At 35.9% G+C, this 16,104-nt stretch overlaps 1 protein-coding gene across 2 annotated transcripts in view; it reads left to right on the top strand.

Moving 5' to 3' along the window:
* The window catches only part of PKIA (cAMP-dependent protein kinase inhibitor alpha), a 96,049-nt gene that overhangs the window by 58,898 nt on the left and 21,047 nt on the right, over window positions 1-16,104 (top strand). Inside the window, exon 2 of one of the 2 annotated variants that reach the window (XM_060127943.1) lies at window positions 3,787-3,912. The exons of the other annotated variant lie outside the window; for it this stretch is intronic. The gene's annotated coding sequence lies outside the window, so the exon portion shown is untranslated. The remainder of the gene's footprint in view (window positions 1-3,786; window positions 3,913-16,104) is intronic. 2 annotated transcript variants of the gene reach the window in all.

Genomic DNA, 16,104 nt, shown 5'->3' on the forward strand with positions numbered 1-16,104 from the left:
CCCAATGGAAATCTGTACGTAACCCCCCAGTCCTCATACTACACCTCAAATAGGATAACTTCCTTCTAAAAAGTAATAATACAATTAAATGGGATACAGAGTCATATAATAACTCACAATGTTTAGAATACAATTGAAAAATACTCATGACACAAAGAACCAGGAAATCACAAAATAAATGAGAAAAGACAATAAACATACACCAACACTGAGATAAAACATCTATTGAAATTATCAGACAAGGATTTTAAATAAGCTGTCACATAAATGCTTCAATTAGCAATTATGTGTTCCTTGACAGAAATGGGAAAAAATAGAAAATGTAAACAAAGAACTAGAAGTTATAAGAATAAAAACAAATGAGAACAGTAGAACTGAAAAATACAACAATCAAAAAACTTTGCTCAAGAGTAGAGTGGAGATTATAAAGCATAGAATCATGAACTTAGAAGAGATCAATACAATGTACCAAATGTACAGAGAAAAATGGACTGAGGGGTAGAGATGGGAGAAACAACAGGATCTCAAGAACCTGTAAACAGTAACAAAAGCACTAACATTCATATCATCAAAGTTCCAGAATGAAAAAAGAGAGCACGTAGGACTGACAAAGTATTCAAAGAAATAATGACTAAAAAGTTCCCAATTTTTTAGAAGACATAAACACAAATTCAAGATTCTGAACAAACCCAAAGAGGAAAAACAGAAAGATAATCCTTGCCAAGACATGTCATAATTAAACTTCTGAAAAGTAGAGACAAAAAAAAATCTCGAAAGTGGACAGGCAGAAACAATGCATCACTTATTGAGAAACACCAATTCCAATGACAGCATATTTCTTGTCTAAAACTATGGAGTCAGAAGCATTGACATAACATTTTTCAAGTACTTAAAGAAAAGAACTCTCAGCCACAAATTCACACTTTTTATATCCACTTTCTTGTTTGACTTATATTAATGGACTACTAACTCATCTTTCTATATCCAGGACTGCCATCACGCTTCTCCAGAAATCTAGTCACAGTATTTCCAGAGTGATCTTTCTGAAGATGAAACAATTTTTTCTTATAAAAATACCTGATGTGTTATGAAACTTTTCTCTCTTCTAAGTTACCAGTTAAAATCCTTCAATGGATTCCCATCTTTCTTGGAGTAAAATCTCACATCCAAACTCTCTTTGTCCTTTTGGGCTGCTGTAAGATTATACTGCATGTTGGGTGGCTCATGAACAACAGGAATTTTTTTTTTTTTCTCACGGTTCCAGAGGCTGCAAGTTCAAGAATAGGGTGCCAGTATGGTCAGATAAGGGCCCTCTTCTGAGTCACAGACTTCTCATTGTATCCTCACATGGCAGAAGAGCTTAGGGAGCTCTGTGGGGTCTCTTTTATAAGAGCACTAATACCGTAATCACTTCCCAAAGGCCCCACCTACTAATACTATCAGCTACGGAAATTAAGATTTCAACGTATGAATTTGGAGGGGAACACAAAGACTAGACCATAGCACTTACTATACATACATGGACCATTCATGATATGGCTTCTACCACCCTCTCCATTGTCTTCTTTTCTTACACTCCAGTGAGCATTTTTTTTTTTTTTTTTTTTTTTTTTTGGCGGTACGCGGGCCTCTCACTGTTGTGTCGTCTCCCGTTGCGGAGCACAGGCTCCGGACGCGCAGGCTCAGCGGCCATGGCTCACGGGCCCAGCCGCTCCGCGGCATGTGGGATCTTTCCGGACCGGGGCAGGAACCCGTGTCCCCTGCATCGGCAGGTGGACTCTCAACCACTGCGCCACGAGGGAAGCCTCAGTGAGCATTTCTTATACTGATTATGAATGGAACTCCTTTCTGGACTGATTCTTAACCATTCATTTTCCGGCAACCATGAATGTATCTTCTCTTTTCCTCAAAAATTCACCCCTCCATCATGTTACATATCCATTTCAATTGCCTTCTACAGGAAACCCTACTGATATCCCCCATATACTGCTGTCCACAGCATGAATTAAGGTCTTACCGTGTCTTCCTATAGCACTCTGTAATAATTTTTACGGTAACTATGGATTTTCTTATTTGATTGTCACAATACATTGAATTCTAGGTGGCACGATAATGATTTTAGTAACAGTAACACTGGTGCCTAGTTTAACCTATGGCATACTTTAGGTGTTCAATAAATGTTTGTTGAATGAGTGAATGAATGAATGGTTAATTTGAAATCTTAATCATGTTACTTTTCAAAAATCTGTTAAAAGATACCCACAGTTTTCCAGAAGATTAGGGACTTAGGATCTTAAACTTGATTTAATAGAGGAAATTTTTACTCATACATCATGCTTAAATACCTCAGAGTAAAACCATTAACCCAGGAATTTAAGGTTATCCATTTGGACTTGCAAGCCAATAATTAATATCTCCTGCCCCGACTGTATTAGATGGTTTCAATGCTCCACTCATATCTCCCCAGCACTCATCATTCCAGTATATGCTGATAGAATCATGCTACCACCTGCAATTATCCACCTTAGGGCAGGCCAGAAGTGTACAGGAGTTAATGTATCTGGGTGTAGCTTTCAACCAAGGATGGAGGGGACTGGAAGATAAGTACTTCAAGTTTCTCACCGATTCTTGGGATAACTCTGAGACATGTTCTATAGAGTTTCACAGAACTCCCCTGAAGTACTGGCAGCTGTTCCCTGCAGGAGTAATTTATTTAGTAATGCACCTCTGTTGGCTTCCTTCCATGCCTCCATTCTCAATTCCTACTCCACTTCTGAGTTTTCTGGAAGCACCTCCCAGATGAACAGTTTGCATTCAAATTATTGCCTCAGGTTCTGCTTCTAGGGGAATTCAATTGATAGCCTCCTAACAATCCAGTGCTCCTTACAGAGCCGTCACTGGTACAAGTACCAAGGCACGGCACATTACGTATCACTCCTCCTAAATCCTAATATTTTTAAACAGATAGGAAAGAGCATGACCTTGAAGAGAAAAAGAGTTTATGTGAGAATGGCCAATGGATAAAGGGAAGGAGAGACAGTGCCATTTGTTTTCCATTCATGATAGTGTGAAATGTATGGGCAGATGGTCTAACAGGTGTGACTATAATTTGAGGAGCCTGCTCCCTTGGTTACAGAAGACTGCTATTGTTATTATTATGGAACCACAACCTCATGACTTTATTGCTTCACTTGATGTAGCCTTTTCTTGTACCCTTAAATCTTTCTACATCACTGAATTGCAGCCAATAGGTTTATTTTCTCCCTATGGCTCATCACAAAAAAAGACACACATGTGCACACACACACACAGAGTTTTGTGTATGCCAGTGCTAGAAAAGACAAGCTCATGGTGCATGTATGCAATGGATATTGTACATTACAGGTCTCTGTGAAATAGTCTTCTACAGGTTCCTATGTTTATTTTATGAATAATTAACTTTAGTAAAGTTAATTTCCTGAAGATCTTGATGAAGACTGAAGAAAGGAAGTAAATTGTAAAGAAAAAGACTTAGAAACTTGCCCTTTTTGCCCTCTCTTTGTGTCTTAATGAACAAAGGATTACTGGGCCTTTTTTGAAGTCTTTGCTTGAGTTGAAGACACAAAATGCAACGTGTACTCTTATCATAATATGTTCAGTTTATGAGTACACAAACTTATAAACCGTGAACTTCCCTAAAGTTATTATACCATTTAGAAGATGTTTGCTTGGACGTTTACTTAAAACCAAACAATTGAGGTCTATATGTCCAAATAATTTCCTTCTCTCTTGCTGTCTCCATTTCAGTTTCCTGAGTTTCTGGGAAGGCCTGGTTTCCCCAAAGGAACAATTTCTGGTAGAAGTCTGAAGGTCTGACCCAAGAAAAAAATTCAGTATAGCCAATGAATTGAGGACAAGAAGGTTTCCAATCAGGTAGGAACATTTAATCTCATACATTACAGTCACCTTAAGTAAGGTGTGCCGATAGCTGGATATGATTTAACTGCTTGGAAAAAGATGCATATATAACCTACCGCACAAGGAAGCTGTTCTCAATTCCCTTAGAGGTTGTGGTGTTTATCAGAGAGTGCCTTGGGGGAAAATGATTACAATAACAGTATAATGCTTTTTTTTTTTTCATTTTTAGCTCATTGTTGCCAAGTACACTTGGTGATCTTGGTGCCTGTGGTTTAATCCCAGGAGGTTAGACATGTGAACAGCACATTAACCGTTTTTAGTATTTTCTCCCAAGACAAATCATTTTTATAGGTTGTCTCCATGGTCTTCTAGTTGCTCATCAAAATTAAGCATCAAGTCTTCTAAGTGAGCAATAGCCTCACTCAGTGTGAGGAAATCAGCTTGGTTCTTATTGGGGCACATCTTGGTCTTGGCACAAAGTGAGTTCACATAGGGAGTTAGAAGGAGGAGAATGGGGCATGCGAAAGGGGAGTTCTGTGTTCTCATTTACCTATGCACGTTGAAACTCCACTAACAGTTTTATTTTCTTTAGTAATTTGTGATAAAAACTTAGGGTAGGGCTTCCCTGGTGGCGCAGTGGTTGAGAGTCCGCTTGCCGATGCAGGGGAAACGTGTTCATGCCCCGGTCCAGGAAGATCCCACCTGCCGCGGAGCAGCTGGGCCGGTGAGCCATGGCCGCTGAGCCTGCGCGTCCGGAGCCTGTGTTCAGCAATGGGAGAGGCCACAACAGTGAGAGGCCCGCATACCAAAAAAAAAAAAAAAAAAACTTAGGGTAAAGGGAATAATGAAGCTGTCCCATTATATGGCAGGACAAAAGATAGTAGTGACATCAAAATCAGGGCCTATCCATCTCATTCGCAGTTATATACTCAGTATTTATCATAGCATTTGACCCCTCATCAGTATTCAATAAGAAGATGCGTGTTGAATGACTTAGGGATGAATTAATGAATGAAAAAAATTAATATGGTAGAAAATGTGTTTTATCCTTGTATTTTCATGTGTTGACTTCTGTATTTCAAGACCCAGCACTGTAACTGACACATAGAATATAAGCAATAAAATTTGTTGAAAGAATGAATGAGTCCCCAGAATTCTAAGAATAATTTTAAGACCAACACAGACCCCATATCTTCCAAGGTCTATGACAGAAGTATCCAGAGGTGAAAGCCTGGATCTCAGCTAGTGGTAGAGCTGACAGAATTTATCTAGTTTTAATAATTTACAGCTCATCCCATTACATTTAGGCATAGTACCTACATGAGCCATACAATTAAATGTTGACTGAAAAACAATGCACAACCTAGAAGTTGAGAATTATGTTTTATGTGGGGGACATACTGAGGACTTAAGTCAGGAGACAACCTCTCAGATAGCTCTGAGGGACTGTTCTGAAGAGGTAAGGGAGGGCACAGGGTATTTAGGGGTTCTTGCAAAAAAAAAAAAAAAAACAGGTAGTTGGAACATCAAAAGATTACTGTTAATTAAAGAAACTAGACATCTTAAGTTAATAAATTTAGCACTTTTCTATATATGGTGAGATGCAAGAGTCTGGTCTCATGGAAATCATTCCCTTGATATGCACTTTAATTATCTAGGGCCAGTATCCTGTTTTCTCCATCCTGAATCCCCTCAGGGTGCAGCTTTGGGGGTGGCTTCAGTGGCTGATGGCTTGATGGCTATAACATCCTGTGTTACTGAAAAGGCAGGCTACATTATTTGTCCATGTAAACGACTTGAATATGAATAGTAAATCTGTGGATTTGCAAAATGTAATTCTTGGAGCATTTTTATAAGGACAAAGTTAAGGGCAATTTCAGAATCACTAGCAGCTAAAATTGCTATTTATATTTTTCCACTGGTAGGTAGTAATCTACTGTTGCTGTCTTCAGTATTCCCAAGGGATAACAAAAGCCATTTAATTCAAGAAAGAAATGTAAAATTTAGCACAATGCAGCTTCCACAAAACCAAACACACAAACACACACCCAACTCTCGCAGATATGAAGTAATAATCTAAAATAGAATCCTGGAACTAATTGCAAAACAGGAGCAAATGTACTCATATTGGATAATTTTATTCTTTTATTAATGTTTGATATATATATATGTATTTATTATTAAAATTCAGAGTTGCTATATGGAGAAATAGCTTTGTACCAATATTGTCTTTGTATGTGTTTATCAATAATGTATGAGATTGCCTCCTATGCTCCTTTTCCTTTATTCTCTTGCAGGCAGTAGATCGTAGTTATCAGTTGTTTTTAAAATTTCTAGGCAGCCAAAGGACTAGTATCACTTAAATAAAGAAGGCAAATTGTCCCAAAGTAGGAACGATTTTCCTTCATTATGGAACATAAAGTCCTCATATGAAAGAGGAAGAATTTCATAGCTAAAAGCTTTCAACTACAGAAGATTTATGAGTAACTATGTGTGTTGTTTCAAAGTGGACTCTCTATAATTAATGTCTAGGGGTTATCTTTGGTATATAATGGATTTTTTAAATATTATTAGATAATATACAAAAGAATATATTTAATTGTATGTAAGTTATGAGAAATAATAAAAACTGCAAACACACCACCAAAACTAAGAACTAGAATCAAAACTGCTGAGTCTTCTCTCTGTTCTCTACCCTGTTCCCACCTTCTTGCTTTCACCAAAGAAATCACTCTGATCTTGGCTTTATGTTCAACATCCACATAATTTTTATCTGATTTTGCTTATTATTGAGATTTATAAAATTGATATCATACTTTAGTCTTCTGTTCTTGCTTTTTTTACTCAACATTATGTTTCTAAGGTTCATCCACTCTGCTTTAACTAGTGTTCATTCATTTGTACTACTGTACAATATTTTATTGTATAAATACAAGAAAATGTGTTTATTATTCTATTAATGATATTTGGGTTGTTTTGGGCCTATTATGGACAGTACTTCCATGAACATTTATTTTAATGTTTCCTGGTACACATGTGCAAGATTTAACATAAGTAAAAGAGTAGACATACTGAGAGTAGAATTGCTGAGTTGTAGGGAATTCAAATAGTCAACTTTAAAAAATAATGTCAAAATGTTTTCCAAAGTTATGGAATCAATTTTCAGTCCTTTTGCTCTATAGCTTCACCAGTTAGAATGGCCAGTCTAGTCTTTTGTTCCCTGTTATTAGTCTGCTTAGGTTGTCCTAGCAAAATACGTCAGATTCAGTAGCTTAAAAAACAAGAGATTTATCTTCTCACAGTTCTGGAGGCTGGAAGTCCAGGATCAAGATGTTGGCAGTTTGGGGTCCTCCTGAGGCCTCTTTCCTTGACTTGCAGATGACCACTGCTTTCTTGCTATGTCCTCACATGACCTTTTCTCTGTGTGTATACATCCCTTGTATCTCTTCCTCTTCTTACAAGGACACCAGTCATATCAGTTAGGGCCCCACCATTATGACCTCATTTAACCATAATTATGTTTTCAAAGTCCCTGTCTCCAAACAGCCACATTGGGAGATGGGGCATCAACCTACGAATTTTAGGGAACACAATTCAGTCCATAACAATTTTAATTTGTATTTCCCTAATTACCGATAGGTTGAGAATCCTTTCATTTATTTGTTTAATAGTTGCCTATGTTTCCTATTCTGTGAAAGTCCAGAGAATATCTTTTGTCCATTTTTCTACTGTTTATCTTTTTCTTACTTATTTCTATTGTTCTTTAAATACAAGCAAATAATCCTTGGTCAGCTATATATGACACAAATAAGTTATTTCATGCCTTCTCACTTTTTTAATGTTGTCTTGTGATAAATAGCAGCTCTCAATTTTAATGAAATCAAATTTACCTTTTCGCTTAGTGTCTTTTTGTTCTACTTAAAATGTCCTTCCCTAGTTTAATGCTACCCAGATATAGTATATTTTCTTCTGAAAGTTCTAGTGTATCTTTGTTTTATTTTCAAGCCATTAATGCACTTCCAATCGACTTGTCTGTATTATCCAATTTCTTTGTTTTCTTATGAATAATTAAGTTTTCCAGGACCATTTTGGAATGAATGGATTTTTTAGGTGTGTCTGAGCTGTTCTTGACCATTCACATAAATTTCAGAATTGGCAATCCTGTAAAACCTCTATTAAGTATTTTTATTGTAATTGTATTGACTATATAAATTAAGTTGGGGAAAATTTACATCATTATGATGAGTCTTTTCTATCCATAAACAAGATGTATCTCTCCATTTATTTAAGACTTCTTTAATATCTTTCAATAAGGTTTTATTTCCTCCATAAATGTCTTGCACATTTTTATTTAGATTTATTCCTAGGTAGTTTTTTTTTTCCATTTTAAATAATTTTTAAGCTCTTTGTTCCTGGATTATAGAAATCCAATAGATTTTTGCATCTTGAGCTTATATCTAGCCATCTTGCTGATATTATTTTTTAGCAAGAGAGAGGATTTTCTTAGCAAAGAGGAATAAATGTAAAATTAAATAAAAATGTTATGGGTCAGCTCTGGTCAATAGAACTTTCCATGATAATGGAAATGTTCTTAGTGCTCTCAAAAACTATAGCCATTAGTCACATGTGTTTTTAAATTTTTAAATATAAATTCAATAAAATTCAATAAAATTAAAATTTCAGTTCCTAAGTCAAACTTGCCCACGTTTCAAGTATTTAATAGCCACTTGTGACTAATGGACAGTATACTGGACATTGTAGCTCTAGACTATTAGACTGTGAAGCCATGGCATCCCGGGATTTTATCTTTATCAATGGCATAGTGAGATCTTTCATGTGACAGTTATTCTGTTATTAAAAAGAGAAGTTACTTAACCTAGTCATCCCTAACTTTTTGAAATAATCCAACATAGCTTTCACCATCCATGAATTTCTTGAATCACATTTATGTTTCTAAACTATTTCTTGCGTCAAGTGTTCACTTTGTAGCAAGTTCATTGTTCTAAAATGGCACATACCAAAGTATCAAGAGGTTCCCTTATTCCTGATAAGCTGTGATTTGATGAAGAAGACCTTGTTACCCTGCCTATCTGATTTTTATTATAATCAGATGTTAATCTGTATCAGTCTCCATATTCAAAATTCACCTTCAAAATTATATGTTATTCACATGATGGTTGTCTTTATTTCATTTAGCTAGTATCATGACCTTATAAATGCAATTTTGGTCATTTTCTCCTAAAATCTCATATTTATCCGTGTGAAAATACATCTCCTACTTCTTTGCCCTCTTATAAACTCTTCCTGTAATTTAATCCTCATGAGCTTTATTTCCCCTAATTTTAATTACTTAATATTTTGTAAAACATTTAAGAGATCACTGGTATGCTCTTTTTTTCAATCATCTATACATTTAAACAGTGTGTTGCAATAAGAAATAGTACTGGTAATGAGAAGACCAGAGTCCTAATTTTACCCATAAAAATGAAGTATATGTGCATTTAAATAAGGTTTATATAAGGTTATGTAAGGTTTATTCTGATACTAAAATTGTTATGATTATTTAGAAAATTATGTTTGAAATATGACATTATTCAAAACCAATAAAGGTTTGAAATCTATTAAAAATCTACAAACAATTCAAGTATTTCACCTTTTTCCCTGATTTGATATTAAACTGTAATCCTTCATCTCTCACTTACAGCATGCTGTACTGCTGTTGACACAAAGGCAAAATATAATGTCTAAATATTTTGTACTTGTTTTTTAAATGAATACTTTTGTTTAAAATTGTCTTTTACATAAATTCTTGATTCCCTTTTCACAACTTTTCCATTCCCCATGCTACTGCAATCAATCACTCATGATAGAAAATTATTCTCTTTTCTGTTTGCTAAAGCTCTTTTTAAAATACCAAGTTTCAAATTCTCATCAATTCAAGAAACTTTGGAAAATGAACTTCATAATTTCCAGAATGAATATTTTGTTTCACTGGCTACCAGGACATCATCCTCTCCTAGATTTCTCCCCTCCTCACTCACCATTTCTTGGCAGTCTCCCTTGGTGATGCCTCCCATCCCTCAACGTCTGTTAGAATGCCCTAAGGCTCATTCCTGGCCCCCTTCACTCTCCATCTACCTTAACTACTCACGAGTTTTAATCTAGTCCCGTTACTTTAATGGGAAGATGACTTATGACTTCCCAATTCATACTTCTAGCCCTAACCACTCACCTAACCTCCAGACTCCTAATTCCAATTTCCCACTAAATATCTCCAATCTATGCATAATAGACATTTCAAACTTAGCAAATAAAACTAAATATTTTGCTTTGATCCATCCATTGCACTCCAGTTTTTCCTGGCTCCATAACTCATCCAGTTGCTCAGGCCAAAAATGTTAGATTCATCCTTAAACTCTCTCTTTCCCACAATTCCTATGTCCAGTCCATCAGAAATTCTTGCCAGCTCTAACTTGAAAATACATTCTGAATCCACCTACCTCTCACCTTACTCTTGCCATCTTTACTTACTCCAAGCCATCATTGCTTGCCTCATCTAATGCAATAGGCAGCCTCTTCCACAACCTCCTTGCTTCTTCCCCTCTTGCCCCAATCCTTATAGTCTATAAACAGTACAATAGCCAGAATAATCTAAAAAAAAACCATAAATCATATCACATTATTTCGCAAAACCCGTTCCCATCACTTTAGAATAAAAATTAAACTTTTTACCTGTCCTACATGCTTTATTCAATATTTCTTCTGCCCTACTCTCCAAACTCATTTACTACTACTATTCTCTCACACACACATCCAGATTTTCTTTCTGCAGTGGCTTTCCCAACATCAGGGCTTTTGCACTTGCTATTCCCTGAAACCTGGAAGATTTTAAAAATCTGCAAGATTCCTCCAAGCAAGATCTTAGAAGGTATTTACATTTCATTTTGTAGAGACATTTGGTAGAAGACATTTCTGCAAAAGATAGATACATTTGACTTTGGCGGCTATTCACACATCTAGCAATTTCCAAGTTGGTTAAATAACAAATGTGAATTGATGAAGCTAAAATGAAAGAACTGCAGTTGGTGAGACCTATGTGTTTTAAACCATGAACTCTGAGGAATTGTAGACATGCAAATTACACCATGGTTTCAGTGTTAATGTGTGAGAATTAGCTAAGGTATTTTCCAAATACTTATTACTCTCTAAAGAGCTTCTGAGCAGGAAATCAGAACAGGACCTGTGGACCTGAATTTTATCAAGTACCTCAGTTGATTCTGTTGCAAATGGTTATCAGTCAGCCCTTTGAGAGACACCAAGCTGGGGTATTTGCCCAGATATGATTACCAATGGTCATGCAAGTCACCAATGAGATACAATCGAGAATCGACAAACGACTGAAAAGAGTGACAAAAGAAGAAGAGGATCCAGTAAGGACCAGTAGAGACGCTATCCCAAGCACTCTTGGCTAGGAGTTTTACAAATCCATTCATATAAATGGACTGATAGCTAACAGCCAAATGGCACTGCATATTTTTTTAAGTTGCTGCGTATTAAAGTGTATGGCTAAGCATCAAAAGTTTTGTTAAATTATATTTTGGTTGCTGTAAAATTAGGTGTACATTGTGTGTCATAGATGTAGGGATATAGATGTGTAAATATATGTCGTCGTTTCAGTTCTTCAGCTGATACTTCATAATGTCTTGGTAACTTCTAAATGAAGGACCTCTTCAACTATTGTTTAGAAAAAAAGGATACCTGTTCATCCCTGTCCACCTCCCTTTCTTCATCCCCTTCCTTGTCCCTTCCCTTCTTTTTTTTTTTTTAATATCTTTATTGGAGTATAATTGCTTTACAGTGTTGTGATCCCTTCCCTTCTTGAACAAATTGGTCCATTAAGTGAGGTAAAATAACCCTTTGTCAGCATGGGGGAGGTGGGCATTCAAGGAACCACATGACTTGGCATTGGGTCTCAGAGTCTGAGACGGGAGAGGATGTCTACATAAGGGAGCCTGGAGTTGACTGCTGAAGTCTGATTCGTGTGAAAGGGCATCCACATGAGGAAGTGGCCTTGGCAACCACTCTGTACAGATAGTCATAACCCGTGCCAGGTGGAGAAAATGTGTGGGATGGGAAAGTGGCAGCTACAAGAATTTACTTGAATACAGGAAGATTGATCAAATAAGTAAGGCTATTAAGGATATGGTAATCAGTGTTATTTTAATATCTGTGGAGGGAGTTAAAATATGAAAAGGGCAAAAACTAGAATGAAAGGGTGTTGAAAGGGAATGGAGGATGTTAATGTGAACACATGATTTTCAATATAGAGACATTATAGAAATAAACATAGACAATATGTATGCATATGTTTGTGAATATATGTTTATGAATATGTGTAAATGGTTATGAATATGTGTTTTCATATGTGTGTATGTATATATGTACATAAATCCCCTAGCTCTGCCTATTGAGAGTACCTGGGACCACTACTTCCCAAGAGCAATGAATACACCTAGTGTCCGGATCTTGGTTTCTAAATACAGCTCTCCAACTGAAGGAACTAAAGCTTTTTGGAGAAATGACTGATTCTAGAGCTACTACAGGGAAAATATAAGATGACCCTAGAACATATTATTGTTTCAAGAAGTAAGGGATCAGCCATAAAAAGAAATGAAATTGAGTTGTTTGTAGTGAGGTGGATGGACCTAGAGTCTGTCATACAGAGTGAAATAAGTCAGAAAGAGAAAAACAAATACCATATGCTAACACATATATATGGAACCTAAAGAAAAAAAAATGGTTCTGAAGAACCTAGGGGCAAGACAGGAATAAAGACGCAGATGTAGAGAATGGACTTGAGGACACGGGGAGGGGGAAGGGTAAGCTGGGACGGTGTGAGAGAGTGGCATGGACATATATACACTACCAAATATAAAACCGATAGCTAGTGGGAAGCAGCCACATAGCACAGGGAGATCAGCTCGGTGCTTTGTGACCACCTAGAGGGGTGGAGTAAGGAGGGTGGGAGGGAGGGAGACGCAAGAGGGAGGAGATATGGGGATGTATGTATATGTATAGCTGATTCACTTTGTTATAAAGCAGAAACTAACACACCATTGTAAAGCAATTATACTCCAATAATGATGTTAAAAAAAAAAAGAAGAAGGGAGATATCAAAGAATAATTGGGAAACATCAAAGGATATAGAAGCCAAACTGAAGGGGTTTCCACTGGACAAATCTTGAACAATCTAAGCCTCAAAATAAATAATGGTAGAAACATAGTCAATTGAATAAAATAGGAGTCTATGAGTTCATACTGATTTAAATAATTAAATTGAATAAATTATGTTTGATGAGGAACAGGATATTTACATAATTACAAAGTGACTTACCACAGAAATTATTAATAATGAAGGAGAAAAAAATAACTTTACAATGGAGAAGACTGGGTGATACACCTTAATCAAATGAGTAAAATAATATTCCAGTAAGGTTACAAGTTAAAAGTTTGCCAAAATTGTTTGATAGGAAGCAGTAAGAAGAACAGAGCTTCACCACTGTGTTATTCCTGCCAACTACACATATCCTGAATAATCATGAGACAAATACAAACAGCTAAATCCTACAAAATAACTGATCCATATTCTTTAAAATTTTCTAGTTCATGAAATTCAAGGGAAGCCTGAGAAAATTTTCCGGATTAAAAAACTAAAGAGGGCTTCCCTGGTGGCGCAGTGGTTGAGAGTCCGCCTGCCGATGCAGGCGGAAGCGGGTTCGTGCCCCGTTCCGGGAAGATCCCACATGCCGCGGAGCGGCTGGGCCCGTGAGCCATGGCCTCTGAACCTGCGCGTCGGGGGGGCCTGTGCTCCGCACCGGGAGAGGCCACAACAGTGAGAGGCCCGCGTACAGCAGAGAAAAAAAAAAAAAAATTAAAGAGACAGGACAACTAAATGCAACATGCGATGCTGGGCTGATCCTTTTATTATGAAGGACATGATTGGGATAATTGACAAAACTTGAAAGGGGTCTGAGGCTTAGTAGCACTGTAGTAATGTGTCAGTGTTAATTTCCTGATTTTCATGATTATATTTGGATATATGTTTGTAGGAAATACTAGAGGATTTGGGGGGGACATTGCATTGTGTTGGCAACTACTCTCAAATGGTTCGGGAAATAAATTATTTTTATTGTCATTTCAACCTTTCTTTAATTTTCAAGATTGTTAAAAGAAGGCAAAGAAAGAGGAGAAGACCCCTGAGTCAGGTAATCCTCCTTTTCCTGGCGACTCCCATAGTTAAAAGCTCAGTTTACAATGGTGGTCAGTTTTTCAGTCTATTTGTGCTAATTTCTGTAACTAACAACATAGTATCTTATTTTCTATTTGAGGTTTTTGGATTTTTCCTAATTATGCTTTTGCTTTTTATTCTATCAAATGTCTATGAATTTGATAAAGTCCTCGGTATTAAAACAAAATCAGTAAGATTCATAAAAATAAGTTTTTGGAGAAATTTATAAATTTCTACCTGCATTCAAATTGGAGTAAGTTGGCAAGAAATTTATAAGGGGAAAATACTCTAAGGAGCACTCCCATTCAGAAACTCAAAATGGTTGCACGTGTTTATCCTGTAAGAGGTCTGTGATGAAACCGCAGGATGAAGGCTATATGTCCAAACTTAAATGCGATCTTTTAAATCACCTTTCATGTCAGGCCATGTAAGAACTGGGCAATTCAATAAATAAATTAGAACAATTATTGTTTTCAATAATTTCTCAGGTCAACACTTAGAATAATAAAAAACGTATCTATAACTCCAAGAAATCTGGACAGTTATTAGTTATTATCATTTAGACTATTGAATAAAATCAGATATGATAGAGGGGCCAGCTGTTGGTAGGTTTAAAAGTCACCCTAGGTGATTAATTCATGCAGCAGTGTTGCAGGTCTCTCTTTAGATGAAGCACTTAGAAGTATAACCAAGCATGGCTCTAATTTCATATCTGAGACCTGTTTTATTTAGAGTTCTTTGGCAAGTGCTTGCTCTATGTGTTTTTATAGTCTTTGGTTGTGCTATACAAATATCAAAATTATGAATTAACAGATATGCAAAAGTGAAATCCTAGAAGATAGGATAAACATGAAGTCCTCTAATTATCACTCAAATAAGTTTGGTTGACACAGAACTGGGAATCAGATAAAGACATTAATAATTCATAATGCTGAAATTAAAATCTTCTAGTTACAGTACAAAAGAAATCCTAATTTGTACCACAAGGTAATGAATTCAGTACTTTTCATTTGTTAAATATTTGCTTATTACCCTGCACCGTGCATATAACACTGTTCCAAACTTTGGAGGGCAAACAGGAAAAACAGAAACTCTCTACCCTCAAGTTGTTTATACTGCAGTCAGTGAAATTTCTCTACTTGGAGATCTTTTAATTCCTCAGTTCATTGTAACATCTTCTTCAGATGAATTGTTTTTTATTTGTTAAAATGAACGTTTAGCACTTTAAATAGTTTCTTCAATGTTCCTGATAGTGAAATAGTCATAATGCTAATTTCCAATACTAATTATAGAGTTGATAGGAGAAATGCTCAAGATTGATAGTAAAGTGATTTCGATAACCTACAAAATGTCTTGAGGTTTCTCAGATAACAACTTGTCTCCCAGACAAAAATGCACTTATTATTTATATTCCAAGCTTATAAATGTTTTTTTGTATTTTAATCATATAGAGATTTTACAACATCTTTTAATTCACATTTTAAGATATTTTGTTCAGTAGATTATCTCATTTGGAAACTATTGATTTATATATACATACTATGTAAATATTAGTATATATTTCTCAATGGCTAGATCAGTGCTTTCTTAACTACTTAAATTTGTTTAATTCATATTGTTCTTCAGCATTTCTTCTGCTCACTGGAGCCTATCCTACTGACTTCAAAAAGCCTGAAAAATCTGAAAATCCCATTTAAAGTAACTGTATGGAAAATCTTTAAAATAACATATAATAATGGTAGAGAAGAGTATTTAACATTGTGCTGAAGATCATTCCATTAATAAAGAGATCAATCAATACTTCTAACATTCAGACATATAATAACAATGAAAAACATTAATCATAATACTGAGCAATGACATTTTCAATAAAGGGAGATATTAAATATTGTATAGGAAACTAGTATCTGCAAAGCAGA

Source organism: Lagenorhynchus albirostris, chromosome 17 (assembly GCF_949774975.1).
Source record: "Lagenorhynchus albirostris chromosome 17, mLagAlb1.1, whole genome shotgun sequence".
NCBI classification, from domain to species: domain Eukaryota; kingdom Metazoa; phylum Chordata; class Mammalia; order Artiodactyla; family Delphinidae; genus Lagenorhynchus; species Lagenorhynchus albirostris.